The sequence below is a fragment of the Oncorhynchus mykiss genome, chromosome 12 (assembly GCF_057628025.1).
Source record: "Oncorhynchus mykiss isolate SJ-2025 chromosome 12, ASM5762802v1, whole genome shotgun sequence".
NCBI lineage: Eukaryota > Metazoa > Chordata > Actinopteri > Salmoniformes > Salmonidae > Oncorhynchus > Oncorhynchus mykiss.
Window position 1 is genome coordinate 75,625,246 of NC_143033.1, and position 18,006 is coordinate 75,643,251.

Below are 18,006 nucleotides of genomic sequence, written 5' to 3' on the forward strand. Positions count from 1 at the left end.
TCTGGCCACACAAGTGTTTTATATTGTACTCTGTGCGTGTATCAGGTAATATTCCATAGTGGTGGATTTCTCATTTGAAGCCGACTGTGTTTTCATGGACACACTCCCTCCCATATTTCCCCTCATGAATGGAAAAACAAGCCCTGCTTATCAAATAGCAGTTTGGCCAGTGTGTCTATAACAAGGAGCAATGCATTATTAAAAAGATAGCTACATTAAATAGTTGTCTTATTCTCAGAGGGAGAAAGTGAGTTTCTTGGTGTTTCGTCACATGAATAAAAATGCCTCATAATGATGTAATTTCAGGCTAAGAAATAGCTCTCAGGGTTGAATTGATTTACGATTCTGTTTACAGATTTACGGAGCTGTTCTGAGCACAAAATCAATGCTGTATGACATTACAAACTCCACGGGAGCAGGCACCATTGTTTCAGTCTCATTTCAAATGTTCCCCTACATTCTCCATGCCTCAGATACCTGTTCTTTACTATAAAGCCTAGATGTTCTGCAGCCTTTGTTCTTCATCCATAATGGGCAGTAAAAGCCTAGTTAAAGTCACTGAACAAAATCCTATCAACAGAAGTGCAATGGACAATGGATATGGCTTGTAATGACTGCTAGGATGAATGTCCTCCTGTGTGGATCAGGATGTCCAAGGCCAGAGCCTCATTTTCTGTACCAACTGAGCTCTGGACAGAACCTTGAGCTCTGGCTACTGGAGAGTGTGATATATCCTGGATGTTATAGGCAGGTGCTTGGCATTTATAATAAGGGCCTGGCAGAGCAGAAAAGTAAGAATAACCTACAGAGCCTTGCGAAAGTATTCGGACCCCTTGAACTTTGCGACCTTTTGCCACATTTCAGGCTTCAAACATAAAGATATAAAACTGTATTTTTTTGTGAAGAATCAACAACAAGTGAGACACAATCATGAAGTGGAACGACATTTATTGGATATTTCAAACATTTTTAACAAATCAAAAACTGAAAAATTGGGCGTGCAAAATTATTCAGCCCCTTTACTTTCAGTGCAGCAAACTGTCTCCAGAAGTTCAGTGAGGATCTCTGAATGATCCAATGTTAACCTAAATGACTAATGATGATAAATACAATCCACCTGTGTGTAATCAAGTCTCCGTATAAATGCACCTGCACTGTGATAGTCTCAGAGGTCCGTTAAAAGCGCAGAGAGCATCATGAAGAACAAGGAACACACCAGGCAAGTCCGAGATACTGTTGTGAAGAAGTTTAAAGCCGGATTTGGATACAAAAAGATTTCCCAAGCTTTAAACATCCCAAGGAGCACTGTGCAAGCGATAATATTGAAATGGAAGGAGTATCAGACCACTGCAAATCTACCAAGACCTGGCCGTCCCTCTAAACTTTCAACTCATACAAGGAGAAGACTGATCAGAGATGCAGCCAAGAGGCCCATGATCACTCTGGATGAACTGCAGAGATCTACAGCTGAGGTGGGAGACTCTGTCCATAGGACAACAATCAGTCGTATATTGCACAAATCTGGCCTTTATGGAAGAGTGGCAAGAAGAAAGCCATTTCTTAAAGATATCCATAAAAAGTGTTGTTTAAAGTTTGCCACAAGCCACCTGGGAGACACACCAAACATGTGGAAGAAGGTGCTCTGGTCAGATGAAACCAAAATTGAACTTTTTGGCAACAATGCAAAACGTTATGTTTGGCGTAAAAGCAACACAGCTGAACACACCATCCCCACTGTCAAACATGGTGGTGACAGCATCATGGTTTGGGCCTGCTTTTCTTCAGCAGGGACAGGGAAGATGGTTAAAATTGATGGGAAGATGGATGGAGCCAAATACAGGACCATTCTGGAAGAAAACCTGATGGAGTCTGCAAAAGACTTGAGACTGGGACGGAGATTTGTCTTCCAACAAGACAATGATCCAAAACATAAAGCAAAATCTACAATGGAATGGTTAAAAAATAAACATATCCAGGTGTTAGAATGGCCAAGTCAAAGTCCAGACCTGAATCCAATCGAGAATCTGTGGAAAGAACTGAAAACTGCTGTTCACAAATGCTCTCCATCCAACCTCACTGAGCTCGAGCTGTTTTGCAAGGAGGAATGGGAAAAAATTTCAGTCTCTCTATGTGCAAAACTGATAGAGACATACCCCAAGCGACTTACAGCTGTAATCGCAGCAAAAGGTGGCGCTACAAAGTATTAACTTAAGGGGGCTGAATAATTTTGCACGCCCAATTTTTCAGTTTTTGATTTGTTAAAAAAGTTTGAAATATCCAATAAATGTCATTCCAATTTATGATTGTGTCCCACTTGTTGTTGATTCTTCACAAAAAAATACAGTTTTATATCTTTATGTTTGAAGCCTGAAATGTGGCAAAAGGTTGCAAAGTTCAAGGGGGCCGAATACTTTCGCACGGCACTGTAACTTGTGTGTTGCTGTGTTTGTTGATTCTAGCCACTGGGCACACACTGGTTGAATCAACGTTGTTTCCGTGTCATTTCAATTAAATTACATTGAACCAACGTGGAATAGATGTTGACTCAGGGTCCTGTGTGGCTCAGTTGGTAGAGCATGGAGCTTGTAACGCCAGGGTTGTGGGTTTTGATTCCCATAGGGGACCAGTACAAAAATGTGTGCAGTCACTCTGGATAAGAATGACTCAAATGTATTGATGTCTGTGGGAAGTCACTACTGTATGCAATAAGATCCATCCTCATTATACAAGTGACTTTCTTATCCTGAATTTGGTTAGTGAGCTACAGATTTGTTACCAATTTTTACTGTTTTAACAATAGTTTTTTTTTAGCTCAAGGATCATAATTTAGGCCTCATAGAAATGCTTTGGGTTGTGGTTGATGAATATTGTAATCCACAAATTCCATAACTTTCCACGCTTCACCACTTTATACCCTGTATTTATGGATTTCACAATTCCTGTGAACTAACAAATAATCTCCTACTATTGGTGTTGTTTTCACCTCATTTCACCAACTGGGCAGCCCTGCACCTATCAGCATCCCCAGACTAAAGAACATGTAACCCTGAGATAAACCGCACACAATGAAATTCCACCAATGATCAACAGAGGACAAAGTAGCAGCCAGCAGCTGCAGTCACTTTTAATCTCAACCTACAATTCAGTCACAAACAAAACAACGAGCACGGAAACAAACAATAGACACCCTCCACAACTAATCTTGACTGACACATTCTGTATGTCATAGACACTACGGCAGGAGCAGAGCTCATTCAAACCATTTGTGTCCTGAACATTGCATCATGACATATTGCATTTCTATTGTCCTTCTCAAATCACTCTGCTCATGTTACTTCCGAAACAATCACAACTATTTGGGACTTCATTAGCTGTGGTGGAAGTTCTATTTATATTGGACATGCCTGTGCCGTGATGTAGCAAGCAAAGACAAACTAAACACAACTCGTGCTTTTAGATTTCATTTTTTGTTTTAAATATGGCTCAGTATAGTTGCTTGCTATACTTACTAAGCATAAAAGCCAACACTAGTGTAATAAAGACAATGTTAGCACCAGCAAACCTCAGGAATAGTTTAACATAAAACAGAGCAAGCTTTTGTTCGTCTCTAGGTACTGATGATTAGGGATAAGCAGGTCAAGGTTTCATCCACAACATCTGTTGGTTTTCAACACTGACTCACTCCCAATGGTAATGAGTCTTATTCATTTTGGAAAGCCTTTGAAACAACCCCTAGGATATCTGATCAAATGAAAGCCCCAAGGCAAGCATTTCTCTCTGAGGTTTTGGGGAAGAAGAAGATAGTGAGAGCTCCACCAGCCTCATGCATATTATATCCCTAAATGTAGAGGCAATACAAATGTACTGACTATCCTTATCAATACCGTAGAGCAGTTCAACTCGTTAGCTTTTCTGGGGTGCATTTTCCCAGTCTCAGAAATAACACTTACATTTATCTACAGTATACAGATTTGTATTTCTATAACGATGTACCCTCAGTAATAATGTAACACCCCCCCGCCCCCCCCCACCCCCTAGAAAAGGCAATTCAATTTGAATGTTAGTCCGTCTGTTCCCAGTGTTCTGCAATTAACAGTCTGAAAATAAGGATACATCTCACGCTTACATTTCCTGTCTCATGACTCTCCCTCTCCTCTCTCCCCTCCCCCATCACTAGCAGTATGTCTCCTCTCTCTCTCTCTCTCTCTCTCTCTCCCAAAGGTGTTTGTTTATTCCTCCCTCCAGGCTGTAGGACTGAAGCCCACTCCCACTGTCAAAGAACCCACCGACAGAGAAGATTAAAGGACCCAGTAAAACAACTGGTGTAACTCAGCTGACCAAACCATCTGTGCCTCTAAGAACACATTGGCAACAGCACAGAACACACACTGCCGTTAACAAAATATTATTTTTTACAGATTATATTGCATTTCTGCTTAAGTGTCTTGTCGTTTCTGCATTCCTGTTTAGGCCTCAATAAGTATTTTGAGCACAAATTACAGACGTGTTAACGTTGGGCCAGTAACCCGGAAAGTCGCTGGTTTGAATGCCTGAGCCGACGAGGTGAAACATCTGTCAATGTGCCCTTGAACAAGGCATTCAAGGGCGCCGTAATACTATGGCTGACCTTGTAAAACAACATATTTCACTGCACCTAAAAAATATATAAATGTTTGGCCAATCGCAATTACATTCATTTTACATTACTAGCTGGGTCATTCTTAAAATGTTGTGACAAATGTGTCCCATGTCTGCAACAATGAAAACCTGATTGAATATCACATTTTTGAAGGGTCATTTAAATATAAAAAGCTGATTGAATAATAATTTTAATTGGACTGTTTATTGCATAAATTGTGTGTGTGTGTGTGTGTGTGTGTGTGAGCGTGTGTGTACTAGCTAGCCTTGTCAAGTAATGAAAGACATTGCAGTGTAATAGCCTCCCCTTGTGGTTCATGTAAAACATTTTATTTTCCTTGTTCTTTTTTTTTACTCAAACCAAATGTCACTTCCAAAGTGACAGTTCATTTAAATAGGCCTATGCTAAAATACATTATATTTGACATGCATTGTTAGGGGCCCTACTAGCTACTCCCTTTCAAGTGAAATTGTGTTACTTCTGTCTTGACCTAACATGACCTATTTCCAATTTAAATAGTTTGAGTGTAGAACATACAAAAAAATACATGCACACGACATAAGCCATGAAAAAAATGATTCTAAATTTAAGAAATTCAGTGGAATTTAACTGCATGGGGCCACCACGAGTTCGCTGTGTAACATGTACGTCTACATGAGATATGGAACACTCTTTCATGCGCTAACCAGCGCAGGCGCGGTGGCCAAGTGGTAAGGCGTCGGTCTCGTAAACCGAAGATCGCGGGTTCGAACCCCGTCCGTGCCTTTTAGGAGATTATCAATACCATTTCTGCTAAATCAAAGATCTATGTAACATTACCATACTCGAAGTAGAATTTCTAATGGAAAGCGTGATTAGCCACAACAGTCACATTTTTGCTGATTTTCACTTCGACTGCATACATGACTTTTGAAACATTGTGTGGGACTACTTTACCATCAATAGGGGGTAGCAAACACTAATGTTTTTAATGCGTCCATACGATCTTTCCTTTACAATGTGTACATAACATTGTAGCTAGAGTGAAACGTGACATATAGGCAGCAACTGCCTAAATTAGTGTGCTAAACTGCGCAATATATTCATATTTTAAAAGAGACATGGGGACTTTTGTAAGAATTGTACATTAAAACAACGTAATGTTTTGTTTTTGTCACATTCCATTTCATCTGCATTTTCAAACCCTTTCATCATTATCCTTATTGTGAAAATCTTTTGGCGCGCGCGGAGCCCTGTTCTGGGCACCATAAACGCACAAAACAGTGTGAAGTTCCATAGATTTCGAGGAATACATTTCCCTGTTTCAATATTTGTATAATACTTTCAGGAAAATAAAACTCATAATTCCATTTACAGTAGACCTAGCATATGCCAAACTTTCCCCCGATAGCTGCAGAAAACAACGCAGGACAACGCCATCTCTGACTCTGATACGACCCCCCCTAGAATGTTTTTCTGAATTCCAACAGCCTATAATTAACAACAAAAACAAATATATTTGGATAAATGCCATATTGCTGTTGTCTGTTTTTAAGACTGCTTCACCCCCTTCACGGCCTCTCTTACCCCGTGGCGTGACCACGAAGCAATATTTGAGGCGCTGGTAATCGAGATTTTATTTTAATGCATTGAGTCAAATCCGCCAGACACTGCTGAGCTCACCACTAGGAGCACGGATACTTAAAGAAACAACAACAGATAAAATCAGACAGTCGTTCCTTCCTATCCTGCTGACTGGTCTGATATTATCATGGTAAGTTTAAAGCGATGTTATATCCATGACATACGGAAGATGTTTGGCTTGAGAGGTCGGAGGGGCTGACATGTCGTCTGTCTACCAGGGCTGGGAGGGCCAGCAGGTGCGAGGGTAATTCTTATTGCTGTCACTCCGATTATCTAATAATTATAGGACTTTGTTATGGATAATTTTGAATAGCACAATGAACGCTAAACTTGTCTGTGGATGTTTAGATAATGCTATTGTTTTGATATTAGGTTTAGGTCGTATTAAATGTGTTGTTCTTTTCAAGGGGTGGTCTCTCAGAGTAGCAGACAGATTGTGTCTGAGAGTACCTGAACTCTCTATGGAGCACCAGACACTGTCTGGGACTCAACTAACGCCCAGTGAATTCACTAAATGCACACAAGAGCTGTATATTAAAACATGTCGTTTTGCATTCTATACAGAAGGGGTATATTGCAGCAATATGATATTAATGTGCACATTATAATCCAGTTGTACAGGAAATGTCAGCTTGATGCTAATCAAGTGTGTAGTTTATGAAAGGATATGTTCAAGGATTGCACAGTGATTCAAATCATGAGGATTGCATAATCAGTAATCACATCATTTGTATAAAATATGCAGGCTACTGTAAAGCCGTTGTTCTTATGAAATCAGCCTTATTGTAGGATGTAGCTAGATTGACTAATTATTATAGCAGGCTGACACTGACACATTCTCAATAACAGTGAGTGGAAGTGTGTCATCTGTTTTATAGCCAGACAAAACCCCAACCTAGACCATAACCCAATGTCAGTTGAGGACAAAAGCTGAGGATGATGTAATATTGTATCTATAAGTAATTGTCATGTGTATGAGAATGTCAGGTGGCCTCCGTGTGGTCTCAGTCACGGGATCTTGTGGGCGAGATGAGTTTGATCAGAATCCAACTGGCCCGCAAAGTCCCGCTTCTGGGACTCACGCTCTCATCTTAAAACCAATTAGCCCAACTTTATGTTTGTTTGTATGATACTGTGATTATGTTGGGACAGAATAAATTGTCAAACTAGTGACAGTCGGTGGTGCCCAGTGAAGTTCAAATGTAACACCGCAGGGAGAATGAGGGGCTTTTGGGGGCACTTGTGTTTCAGTTTCACCATCATAATGCCCCTAAAAATCCTTATTGCTCTTGCACTGATCTCCTATCATTGTGCTTATGGGGGTGTAGAAAATACATATCAGATAAAACAAAAATTCATATCCGATTAAACTAAAATATATATCAGATTTAACTAACCCAACTATTTCTCCTCTATACATTTCACAGTACCCTTGGATTAATGTCCCAACTATCTTTATTGTATTGGATTCCATTACATAGGCTGATGATGAGGGTGATGATGATGTTGATGATGATGATCATGTAATCATAATTTTTTATGTTTAGTTTTAGGTCACCATATTTTTGATGATGATGATGTTGAATTGATGTTTTTGAAAATGTACTTACCTTCTATGTAGGCCTTGCTTTGTACTATTGCTAGTGCTCATGTTGAACATTAATATTGGTATATTTATATTGATGGCTGCCAACCCATGACTAATGACTAGCATTGTATGTACTACCTTTACATTTAGTATCTTTGTGATTCAAATGTGTTTTTTTATGTTTCTACGTTGTATGTGCTCCTTGCTGCAAAACCAATTGCCCTCTGGAACAAGTTATTGTTGAAACATGAACTAACATAGACCACAGAGTTGCAAAGAAAAGGCCATATCTCAGACTGGCCAATAGAAATAAAATATTAAGATGGGTAAAAGGACACAGACACTGGACAGAGGAACTCTGTCTAGAAGGCAAGCATCCCGGAATCACGTCTTCACTGTTGACGTTGAGACTGGTGTTTTGCGGGTACTATTTAATGAAGCTGCCAGTTGAGGACTTGTGAGGAGTCTGTTTCTTAAACTAGACTCTCTAATGTACTTGTCCTCTTGCTCAGTTGTGCACCGGGGCCTCCTACGCCTCTTTCTATTCTGGTTAGAGCCAGTTTGAGCTGTTCTGTGAAGGAAGTAGTACATAGCGTTGTACGAGATCTTCTGTTTCTTGGCAAATTCTCGCATGGAATAGCCTTAATTTCTCAGAACAAGAATAGACTGACGAGTTTCGGAAGAAAGGTCTTTGTTTCTGGCCATTTTCAGCCTGTAATCGAACCCACAAATGCTGATGCTCCAGATGCTCAACTAGTCTTAAGAAAGACAGTTGTATTGCTTCTTTAATCAGAATAACAGTTTTCAGCTGTGCTAATATAATTGCAAAAGGGTTTTCTAATGATCAATTAGCCTTTAAAAATGATCAACTTATATTAGCTAACACAACGTGCCATTGGAACACAGGAGTGATGGTTGCTGATAATGGGTCTCTGTACGCCTATGTAGACATTCCATAAAGAATCTGCCGTTTCCAGCTACAATAGTCATTTACAACATTAACACTACTACACTGTATTTCTGATCAATTTGATGTTATTTTAATGGACAAAAAAAATGTGCTTTTCTTTCAAAAACAAGGACATTTCTAAGTGACCCCAAACTTATGAATGGGAGTGTACATCTCTGTCAAATTGTTAATTTCATGCCTAAGGATAAAGAAAAGGTTATACCTGTATTTTGTTTATTTGTCATAGATGCAATTAGGTCCACAGTGTAACGTTTATAAATAGTATTACATGTACTGTAGGTAGAAGAAAAATTATAATTTTGTAGATTGTTATCTCACTTCTAATGATGAATAAATAATGATTGCATTGCATAAATCATAATTCAGTATGGTTATTGGCTTTATATCAATTGTGAGAGGTTTGCATCAATTACAACATGTAAGGAGGCGTTCAAATTCCTCAACATATTAACGCAGGGGAGTTTTGACTTCTTAGCATTTCCCTTTAAAGAAAGGAGCCATGTCTTCTTTCAAAGCCCAGATTGTTCCATCCTCGTCCTGAGGCAAAGGCCAGAACACACTCTTTCAGTGCTCAGAGCATGTGACACAAACACAAGCCACTGCTCAATATTTGTTTGTGTTAACATTGCCAATGTATCTCCCTTGGCTTGAACAAGCCCTTTGGTAGGGAGTTCACATAATGTCATGCCTACAATTTGTGCTTCTCACAGATGGCCTTGAGTGCACAATTAAGTTGTTTTGCACCTAGGTCCGCTCACTTTCACTCACGTATCACTTTCCTGTTAAATTCCAGATGACTGGGATCACTGAATTACTATACACTGTAAAAAAAAATAATAATGTGCTGGTTCTACTTTTTAAAAATGAACTGTTTGCCTCAGCTTTTTGAGTATTTCCAACATGAGGTATTACTATGTATAATATACAATTCCAAAACAGTTAGATCTACTTCATCTTTTTGATCAGTTACTTTCATTGATCATGTCAAATATTTGTTTATGTCTTTGATTATTTGCCATTTTAACCCATTGCTGAACACAGTGCGCATTGTAAGATGCTGCACGTGTCTTTAGCATTAAGGGTTGTGTAACCTTGTTGATGGTGGGAATGGGTGGTCTCATCGTTGAACGTCAATTTGCCTGATGGTTTTCATATCAGTTCATCATGATCCATTATACCTCATAGCACAACAAGCTGCTTAATACTGATACAGAAACATGCATATGAAGTTGTGTAAAAGTATCATAAAGTCAAACAATTTAGGACTACCCACAATCCTCTAAAAACGAGGCCACATGGCAAGTTGTTGTGAAATTCTTTAATTATTAAGCTGAGAGTAAATATTATGAATATGTAGTAAATTATACACTGAATATTAAATTGAATTGACATGTTCAAATGTCATGCTCTTTGAACACATACAAATGAAGTAAGGTATTACAAGTTTTGAAGTAAAACCTGAATTTGTATGTGAAAATCATATATTTTGGGGGATAATATTTACTAAGCCCCTGAATAATTTTGTGCAGTGTAGTGCAGTCACAGCAGCTGTGGATTCATGATCAACTAATTGTAATAACAAACCGATGGTTTAGTTCGATTACCAGAATGTTTTGTAAATTAGATGAGGGAGAATAGATGAATTGCTAGGTAAAGCCCTGCTTTATCTCAGCTCACTGGTCACCATAGCAACACCCACCCGTAGCACGCACTCCAGTAGGTCTATTTCACTCGTTATCCCCAAAGCCAACACCTACTTTGGCCGCCTTTCCTTCCAGTTCTCTGCTGCCAATGACTGGAAAAAATAGCAAAAATCACTGAAGCTGGAGTCTTATATCTCCCTCTCTAAGCATCAGCTGTCAGAGCAGCTTATCGGTCACTGTGCCTGTACACAGGCAATCTGTAAATAGCACACCCAACTAACTCATCCCCATATTGTTATTTATCCTCTTGCTATTTTGCACCCCAGTATCCCTACTTGCACATCATCATCTGCCCATCTATCACCCCAGTGTTAATGCTAAATTGTAATTATTTCACCTCCATGGCCTATTTATTGCCTTACCTCCCTACTCTTCCACATTTGCACACACTGTACATAGATTTTTCTATTGTGTTAATGACTGTGCGTTTGTTTATGTGTAACTCTGTGTTGTTGTTTTTGTCACACTGCTTTGCTTTATCTTGGCCAGGTCACAGTTGTAAATGAGAACTTGTTCTCAACTGGACTACCTGGTTTAAAAAAAGATCAATGGAATTTTGATAAAAAGGAACACTTTCAGTAGGCCATTTGCAATTCTGCTCATCTTCATGAAATATGCTGCACAGCAAGCGGGCTAAGACATAAAACAGGTGGTCAGTGGTCATTCACACCCATCATGCTCTCTGTATGTCCACAAGCCTGTAGCTACTGCTATCAGGAGAGCACTTCCTTCTATGTGGGATATACTGTGAGTGAGCAGAATAGATATTTAGATATCTATAACTAAGCCCATCTAAATAAACTCTCAAAATATAAGTAAATAAACACATCTATATCATTGTAAACATATCCCAGCCATGGACATATGGAATCAAAACTAATAATTTGCATTGTGAGATGTGATCGTGAAGTCGTAAACACCTTCCCTTGCTGTGAAGGCGCTGTGTGTGAAGAATATGGTCAGGCTGTGTTGAATCACAGCATTTGCTGGATTTCCAGACAGGTTTGTCTTTGCTTATCGTGAGGGAGGCAGTTACAGCTGGGGAAGTCATTATTGACACCCTATACCTTCAACGGAACGTTCCAATCTAAATGACATGGCAGAAAGGATCTGTGCCTTTATTGATTTTAAATAAAACATCACAGCGAATGCCTATGGTAATAATATTGAAATATGAATATTGCAATATGAGAATTTAAAATATTAAACTGTGAATGACAAGACGAGAAAACAACAGATAAACTATTAAATAGACTGATTAATAATGATAGTAGAAACTCTAATTGTTGGTATACAGTAATTTCTGCATCAGGTGCCTTGTGCCTCAAGAAGTAGATGATGAAGTAAATGACTGTCATAGTTGAGATATCTTTAAAAGGGACTGCAAGATATTAATCTGAGACATTTGGTGTTCAATATAATGAGATAATAGCATACGCTTGTTTGACTTTTTTCCAATGGATGTAATACTTTGAGTAATCTCCATTAAATGATACCTCAAATCCAAACGATGTAGAATGTTTTCTAATGCATTGCTGTGCATAAACCAAAACTATGTTGATTATATTCTGTGATAAACTAATAAACTGTAAAAATGAATCCCCAAAAGCCTCTTGCTATGACAAACTGATGTCAGAGGAGAGGAATGCACTGGAGAACCTAATTTTCTTCTGAAGTAGCAATGTACATTCACAATGACCTGCAAAATGGTTTGGATTGTCACAACCACCGTTAAGATTCCAGATGTGACCAATATATCTTGGTCCTTGCCAGTCCTTAGACTGTTGTGTTTCTAATTGTACAACCTTCCTCTCTAGAGGCTTCTTTTACATTAACATATAGTACTCTGCACTGAGTATACAAAACATTAAGAACACCGGCTCTTTCCATGACATAGACTGACCAGGTGAATCCAAGTGAAAGCTATGATCCCTTATTGATGTCACTTGTTAAATCCACGTCAATCAGTGTAGCTGAAGGGGAGAAGACAGGTTAAAGACAGATTTTTAAGCCTTGAGACAATTGAGACGTGGTTGTGTACAGTCGTGGCCAAAAGTTTTGAGAACGACACAAATATACATTTTCACAAAGTCTGTTGCCTCAGTTTGTATGATGGCAATTTGCATATACTCCAGAATGTTATGAAGAGTGATCAGATTAATTGTAATTAATTGCAAAGTCCCTCTTTGCCATGCTAATGAACTGAATTCCCCCCCCCCCCAACAAAAAAAAATCCGCTGCATTTCAGCCCTGCCACAAAAGGACCAGCTGACATCATGTCAGTGATTCTCTCGTTTGCACAGGTGTGAGTGTTGACGAGTACAAGGCTGGAGATCACTCTGTCATGCTGATTGAGTTCAAATAACAGACTGGAAGCTTCAAAAGGAGGGTGGTGCTTGGAATCATTGTTCTTCCTCTGTCAATTGCCGTCATCATTGCTTTGCAAAAAAAGTCTTCACAGGCAAGGATATTGCTCCCAGTAAGATTGCACCTGAATCAATCATTTATCGGATCATCAAGAACTTCAAGGAGAGCGGTTCAATTGTTGTGAAGAAGGCTTCAGGGCGCCCAAGAAAGTCCAGCAAGCGCCAGGACCGTCTCCTAAAGTTGATTCATCTGCGGGATCGGGGCACCACCAGTACAGAGCTTGCTCAGGAATGGCAGCAGGCAGGTGTGAGTGCATCTGCATGCACAGTTAGGCAAATACTTTTGGAGGATGGCCTGGTGTCAAGAAGGGCAGCAAAGAAGCCACTCTCCAGGAAAAACATCAGGGACAGAATGATATTCTGCAAAAGGTACAGGGATTGGACTGCTGAGGACTGGGGTAAAGTCATTTTCTCTGATGAATCCCCTTTCCGATTGTTTGGGGCATCCGGAAAAAAGCTTGTCCGGAGAAGACAAGGTGAGCGCTACCATCAGTCCTGTGTCATGCCAGCAGTAAAGCATCCTGAGACCATTCATGTGTGGGGTTGCTTCTCAGCCAAGGGAGTGGGCTCACTCACAATTTTGCCTAAGAACACAGCCATGAATAAAGAATGTTACCAACACATCCTCCAAGAGCAAATTCTCCCAACCATCCAGGAACAGTTTGGTGACGAACAATGCCTTTTCCAGCATGATGGAGCACCTTGCCATAAGGCAAAAGTGATAACTAAGTAGCTCGGGGAACAAACATCGATATTTTGGGTCCATGGCCAGGAAACTCCCCAGACCTTAATCCCATTGAGAACTTGTGGCAATCCTCAAGAGGCGGGTGGACAAACAAAATCCCACAAATTCTGACAAACTGCAAGCATTGATTATGCAAGAATGGGATGCCATCAGTCAGAATGTGGCCCAGAAGTTAATTGACAGCATGCCAGGGCGGATTGCAGAGGTCTTGAAAAGAAGGGTCAACACTGCAAATATTGACTCTTTGCATCAACTTCATGTAATTGTCAATGAAGGCCTTTGACACTTATGAAATGCTTGTAATTATACTTCAGTATTCCATAGTAACATCTGACAAAAATACCTAAAGACACTGAGGCAGCAGACTTTGTGAAAATTAATATTTGTGTCATTCTCAAAACTTTTGGCCACGACTGTATGTGTGCCATTTAAAGGGTGTTCTTAATGTTTTGTACACTCAGTGTATGTGTGTCTTCAAGAACCTTCCCTCTATTCATCATAGGATGAATGGATTTGTATGTGTGAGTGAATAGAAGATGGTGGCATGTATTCTTTCACTACGCTCATGCACATGAGTCCTCCTAGTGTTATTTAGTGGTCTTCAGACAAGGCAGAGCAGAGAGAGAAGGGCACACAGCCCCAGTTGACTGTTTAATCATCTCTGCTCACAGTTCTCCACACTGACAGCCTGCCAGATACAACAATCTGAGGGTGTGAGAGTTAGCAGGCCAAGAGCACGCACACACACACACACACACAAACACAGACACACACAGCTTTTAAACAAAATACCAGGTGGCATAGCAAGATGAAATGTGCCTTTTCTTGTCAATGCACATAATACATTGGACAGGACCACAAGATGGGATGACACATTTAGTTTCAGTCCTTCAGCATACATCAGATGCTGATCTTACTTGTAAGTAATACAACAAGTATTGTAGTTACTGTAATTGCAGTAATCCTGAACCTTAATACAGCGTAAGAACAATGTCATAACAACACTTGTTACAATGTAAGTGTTACACATTCTGATGATAAAAAAGTTTGGAATTGTTCCAATCGGAAATGCTTTATAACAATGTTAGTCAGGAAAAATATATATTTCCTTGTCCAAAACATCAAAACACGTGTGAAGCAATAGGCACGGTATGAAACCCTTCCAGCCAAGACTCGCACCCACATCTAATCCTATTGTAGATATGGCCATATTGAGTGCTTTATTGTTGCTGATGTCAGATTCCGTTGTCATTCACGATGGGCACTGTTGAAGTCCCATTTTGAAGCAGGACTACTTAGACAGAGAGGGACACACACAGAGACCGTGCAGGGGAACTCTGCTGGGTAAAGTATATTGAAAAATCTCACATGACAAGCCACCCTCACACAGCGAGGGGGATACATTTACCCTTTCTGCCTCAGCAGTTATATTTAGAGCTTCAGTAGAACCGGTGAACAGAGGACATCATGATGCATTCCCTAAATGGGAAGGAATTTAGATGATTCTCTTGATTCTTATGCTCGAATCAGACACCAAACATGATTAACACAGTAAGACTAATGATTGTAGGCTGTGCTCTCTTGGTATGACAATGTAATAATGACAATAGAAATTTGTCCAGCAAAATATTACCAAGTTGTCGCTCTCACTTAAACAAAATTAATATATGGCCATCCAATACTTCAAGATGGAGCTGGCCCTTAACTCGGTAAGTAGCTGTCTCCTGGGCACATGTGCATCCAACCCTGTCATCAAAAGCTGATTTCTCACATAAATGCACACATTGATTCAGGTAACAGACCATGTAACTAGGCCTAGAACCCCTAGACAAAAAAGCAAGTGAAACAATATTAATAGGCTAGTTATTGGGTTCGTAACAATATACATTTGTGTAACTACTGTGCCAAGGTCCCATTTGAATCACAAAAAATTATTATATGCCCAGTGTTGGAAAAAGTACTCAATTCTCATACTTGAGTAAAAGTAAAGATACCTTCATATAAAATGACTCAAGTAAAAGTGAAAGTCACCCAGTAAAATACTACTTGAGTAAAAGTCTAAAAGTATTTGGTTTTCAAATACACAAGTATCAAAAGTAAAAGTAAAAGTATGAATAATAGAAAATTACTTAGATTAAGCAAACCAGACAGCACAATTTCCATATTTTTTTTATTTACGTATAGCCAGGGTCACACTCCAACACTCAGACATCATTTACATTTGTGTTTAGTGAGTCCGCCAGATCAGAGGCAGTAGGGATGACCAGGGATGTTTTCTTGGTAAGTGTGTGAATTGGACCATTTTCTGTCCTGCTAAGCATTCAAAATGTAACAAGTACTGCTGTCAGGGAAAATGTATGGAGTAAGAAGTACATAATTTTCTTCTGGAATGTAGTGAAGTAAAAGTAAAAGTTGTCGAAAATATAAATAGTAAAGTGAAGTACAGATACCCCAAAAACAACTTTACTTAAGTACTTTACACCACTGAATATGCCTTTAGGGGGTGCGGATCATATGACTCATCGCACGTCTCGTTTTCTGAGACGTCTTTGTGAAGGCAACATGTGTTTAGCATTGAGCATATTTGGACAACATGCATTGTAGTAATCACATCTATAAACCATACTTGAACGTTGTCCTGTGACCTATGTGAACACTCAGGAGGGTCATCAAAAGTGGACCAATTGCTAGACATATGGGGATGTGCACTGCTTTATTTCACTGTCAGGCTGCCAAGGACGGTTTTTCACCACACTCAAGTGCATGGCCAGACCACACAATTGGACACAGTTATTGAAAATCTAGGTGCATGTACAATTCCCAAACAAAACTGGGGGGGAGGGGGGGTTAAAAGTTCCAATTCACAGCATAGCACATTTTCCTTACTGAGCAGTAAGTAGGATTTACATGAACTGAATCTATGATTCTTGTTAAATCCAGAATCCTTGACAGGCATCCCTGGAGACCAGCTCTGTGCAGTAGAGCTCAGCTTCCTCATGTGACTGCCAGGCCTTGGAGAGAAGCCCCCAAATGAATCAGTAGCAGGCCCTGGTTACTGCATTCTGGCCCAGGGCTCTCTAGCATGCAGACCCAGGAGTAACAGCTTAATTAACAACCACAATGGAAATGTACGGTACCTAAAGATATATCTACATTAGGCAAAGATGCCGGAAAAGAAATGCAGGTAGTGTTGTTATTGTCTTTAAATAGGCAGGTAAAAACACAGAGGCAAAATAAGATCCTCCTGTTGATTCAGTGGTTAAGAAATCACTCAGAGATATTTTGGCTGGTTGGGTTATGACTTTGGGATGTAGCCATGTTGTTGTGGGTCAATGACAAGCTGCACTGCCAGCTATTATGAGTCCACCGTAGTCGGAACATTGTGGAAAGAGGCAGGTAATATGTCTCTATGCTTCGGCCCTCTGGCAGAATGTCAACAAACCCCTTGACAGTGTTTCAAGGATGCTGTATTGACAGGGTTCTGAAAAACAAGGACTATTCACATGACAGACATGCTCCATTTTGCACAATGGTGCTTATTTTACCTTTTTCTTACATCAAATGGTGACAAATAGTATGAAAGACTCCCTTTGTTCAATCCATCATTGCAACTGATCATGTTTCTTACCTTTGAGAGGCCATTTGTCTAAGGGAAATGTTACTGTAAGTTGAATATAAAACCAAATGGAGTGTGTTCTATCCTCCCAGTTGAAAAGATCAAATAGGATTTAAAATGCTGACTGGCACAATTTACATAGAATATCGTGCAAGACCTACTCCACTGGGCACACACTGTTTAAATCAACGTTGTTTCCACGTCATTTCAATGAAATTACTTTGAATCAACGTGGAATAGACGTTGAATTGAAAGCTTCAAATTCCTCTGCGTACACATCACCGACTATCTGAAATCGTCCACTCACACAGACAGTGTGGTGAAGAAGGTGCAACAGCGTCTCTTCAACCTCAGGAGGCGGAAGAACTTTGGCATGGCCCCTAAGACCCTCACAAACTTTTACAGATGCACAATTGAGAGCATCCTGTCGGGCTGTATCTCCGCCTGGTACAGCAGCTGCACTGCCCGCAACCGCAGGGCTCTCCAGAGGGTGATGTGGTCTGCCCAACGCATCACCGGGGGCACACTGCCTGCCCTCCAGGACACCTACAGCACCAGATGTCACAGGAAGGCCAAAAATATCAAATCAAATCATCAAATCAAGTTTTATTGGTCACATACACATGGTTAGCAGATGTTAATGCGAGTGTAGCGAAATACTTGTGCTTCTAGTTCCGACAGTGCAGTAATATCTAA

At 39.9% G+C, this 18,006-nt stretch overlaps 1 non-coding gene across 1 annotated transcript; it reads left to right on the plus strand.

Annotated features, from left to right (window-relative positions):
* The first annotated feature begins 5,332 nt into the window (after positions 1-5,332).
* On the plus strand, positions 5,333-5,404 carry trnat-cgu (transfer RNA threonine (anticodon CGU)). Its single transcript has one exon. It is a non-coding gene; the product is annotated as a tRNA-Thr (tRNA).
* Positions 5,405-18,006: the final 12,602 nt, after the last annotated feature.